Source organism: Mandrillus leucophaeus, unplaced genomic scaffold, assembly GCF_000951045.1.
Source record: "Mandrillus leucophaeus isolate KB7577 unplaced genomic scaffold, Mleu.le_1.0 Scaffold293, whole genome shotgun sequence".
Classification (NCBI taxonomy): domain Eukaryota; kingdom Metazoa; phylum Chordata; class Mammalia; order Primates; family Cercopithecidae; genus Mandrillus; species Mandrillus leucophaeus.
In genome coordinates this window covers 909,718-913,589 of record NW_012103065.1, presented here as the reverse complement: position 1 = coordinate 913,589, position 3,872 = coordinate 909,718, and positions in this window count along the sequence as shown.

Genomic DNA, 3,872 nt, shown 5'->3' with positions numbered 1-3,872 from the left:
CTTTTTCAGAATAATTTCATCAAAACAAGCATATTTTATGTCATAGGAGTTTATCAAATTTTATTATTTGTGTTAAGTATAATGAAAATTATATTATGAAAAAGATTTTGACACAATCTAAACATCACAATAATTGCATGGAATCAATAAAAAAGTACTTGACTTTTATGTAATACTTGCTATATGCCAGACCCTGTGTTTTAAATAATTAACTAATTTATCAGATAAATTTGATGACTCATTATCTTTAATTTTATAAACTCAATAATTAAAAATATTAATTATTTTAAAATGTATATTATATATACATTTTAAATTATAGCATAAAAATGTTTAAAAACTGTCTAAAAATTAACATTTCCTGTAAACCAAACACTAGGAGAAAATCTTTGCAAAATTCATATCTGATGAAGAACTGGCATCCAAAGTATACAAAGAACACTTAAAGCTCAATAATAAGAAAATAAACCACCCAATAAAAATATAACCAAAAGATCAAAACATATCTCATCAAATAGGATATATAGATGGCATATAAACATATGGAAACCCATGGTTAACATCATATGTCATCAGAAAATGCAAATTAAAACCATGAGGTACTGCTAAACACCTATTAGAATGGCCCAAATCCAGAACACTGACAATGTCAAATGCTGACGAGGATGTGGAACAACAGGAACTGTCATTCTTTGCTCGTGGGAATGAAAAATGCTACTGCCATGTTGGAAGACAGTTTGGCAGTTTCTTACAAAACTAAATATGCACTTAACATATGATCCAGTAATCACATTCTGTGGTATTTACCTAAAGGAATTGAAAACATGCCCACACCAAGGCCTGAGCACAGATGTTTATAGCAGCTTTACTCATAACTGCCAAAACTTGAAAGCAAGCAAAATGTTCCTCAGTAGGCGAATAAATAAATAAACTGTGGTATATCCAGACAATGGAATATTATTTGGCAATAAAAGGAAATAAGCTATCAAGAGACAAAAAGACATGGAGGAACCTTTGATGCACGTTGATACATGAGAAAGGTCAATCTGAAAAAGGTATTTACTGTATGACTCCGACTATACGATATTTTAGAAAAGGCAAAATTATGAAGATAGTAAAAAGATCAGTAGTTGCTAAGGCTTGGAGGAGGGCATACAGGGATGAATAAGTGGAACATAGAATTTTTAGAGTAGTGTAACTATTCTGTACGGTATTGCAATGGAGAATATTTATCATTATGTATTTCTTAAACCTATAGAATTTACAACACAAAAAGTGAACCATTATGTAAACTAAGGACTTCAGTTTTTACAAATGGATAAATATTGGATCCTCAATTGTTGACAAATATATCACACTAATGCAAGAGGTTAATAATAGAGAAAACTGTGTATGTACTTGGGTTTGAAGGGGATGGGGTAAATGGAAACTGCAGTTTCTGCTAAATTTTTCTGTAAACCTAAAACTGCTCTAAAAAATAAAGTCTATTCGTTTAAAAAATTAGTCCCAAGTTTAGTTAAAGCAGAACTATAATACCGTAATGCTTTTATAACTTAACATTTTCTCGGCATCTTCGTTAACGAAATGAAACTGGTGATTGCTTCTAAGGTGTGTGACCCTGTTTCATTGCTGCCAGCTGCAACTTCTTAGATACTTGAGAGAAACCTATTACTGTCCATTCTAACTTTTGGAATATCCTAGGCTTGCTTTATTTAAATGCCCCTGAGGCCAACATGACAGAAGAGTGACAGAGAGTAAAGTACCGGAAGTTTGTAGTTTCTAAAACCAATTCAAAGATGTATATTCAGCATTCCCCTTCTGATCTTTTGCTAGAAGATTCTCTGGAGCTAATTCTTGCAAGAAGAAGAAGCATCGGGCAGGAATGGTTCTTATTTGAATTATCGAGATAGTTTCCCTTTTTAGTGCTTGTGGAAGGAAACCTGCGAGCATATGAGTGTTCGATATTTGCTTTCGAGGCCGGTACTCAGCTGTATGCTGACCCTGATGACATCCTCTGTCAAGTCTGTCAAGTCCAGCAGAATGATTGATGTTACTGGAGATAAGCTAAGAAAACAAAGAAAGTGTGGTGAAAAAAACAGACTGGATTAGTTTCTGAATTATTTAATTCTGAAGACGAACCTTTTGCTATTCAAGGTAAAATTATTAGAGTGAATTGCAATTAACGTAAATGTTTAAAGAACTAATAGATCAGACCTTTTAAAAACTAATTGATAATATAATTCACAAACATTTACTTGAATATCTTGGTTCAAAGTATACATTAAAAGAATTTTAGACAGAGGTTTTACAACTTAATTATACACTAATGTATTCCTAAGGCCATAGACTCTTAGATTTAACTAGAAAGTAGAATTTAGGTTATAATATGCATTTAAATTTCAAATTAAATTTAGTATGTTGGAAGCAGGTCTCAGATATGTACAGTGGCAATAAATCTTTTATACGGATAATTCCAAGTGAATGACTAGAATTTTCAAGAAAAGATGTTTAATACTAAAATTTGGAATAATAATGATAAAACATTGGATATCTACTTCCTACTATTTCTAGTATCTTATAAGCCCTGCATTATGTTAAAGACACATATACCTAAAAGAAGTATTTAATTATTTTCTTTCCTACTACCCTTAAAAGCTGTTCCTCCATCACTGCTCATGACATATACACTGGAAAGGTAAAGCAAAACAATTAAAATCTAAGGTTTAAGAAAATAACTTCCATATGTGTATTAGGGTAGAATAACTATGGCAAACAAACAAATACACATACAAACAACAAAACTAAAACTCTCAGATGCCTTAAAGCACATAAGACATTTATTTTTGTTCAGATCAAGGATCAAATGTTGGTGGGTCAAGAAGCTCTGCTCACTTATTTATCAAAGAACCCAAGGTTCTTTTACCCTAGGACCTTTTAATACTCCGTTGGATCCTCCACACCTTAACAGAATTCCAGAGAAAAGAAACTGCAAGCATGGAGGGTCCCATAGAAGTATTTTTAGATACCTATGCTGATCACCAAGTTGCTCAGATTTTACTGACCAGAACTTCATCCCATGCCTTTACGTGGCTTCAAGGAAGCTGAGAAATGCAGTCTAACTGTGTACTCAGGGCTTCGGTAAGAAAAAAACTTTGTCTCTGTTGCTATTATAGCAGTAAAATTAATTATTTTGCCCGACTCTGGTTTCTCTTTAAACTTCATTTTAGTGTTCTTGAGAACATGTAGTACGCAACAATTGGAAGAGGTCTGCTCTGAATTTTCAATTAGATTTTGCTTAATTTCAATTGAATTCACTTTAAACCAACTCAAATTGTATTAAAATTGCATTAAGCACTTACCATGTCCTAGAAATGTTACTAGACACTGGAGATCCCTGCCCTCAAGGAACTCAGGCTATGAGAAAAGACTCCATTATGAAGGTGGTAAGGAATATAATAAAAATATGAACTATGAAATATGAATATGCGAGAGACACAGGAGAGCACAAGGCTAAATCTGCCAGGGAGAGTTGTAGATGCCTTCACTCATCTGAAACATGAGCACAGCATTATCCAGTGGAGAAAGGGAAAGTTTATTCTAAACAGAGAAAGTAGCAAAAGTAAAGGTATGAAAAAAATGAGTGATGCAAAAAAAAAAAAAAAATGGGAAAGGAGTGAAACATTGATAAGGAAACAAGTATAAGGGAGACAAGGCAAGTGAAGTAGGTCGGGGATCCACATAAAATTTGCAGGTAAGAACCAAATATTTAATTGAGTACATACGAGGAACATGAATCCTGCTTCATGCTTTCAGGACTTAAAAATTATGGCTATTATGGTTGCTAACATAATCTGGACTTATAGGAAATTTGT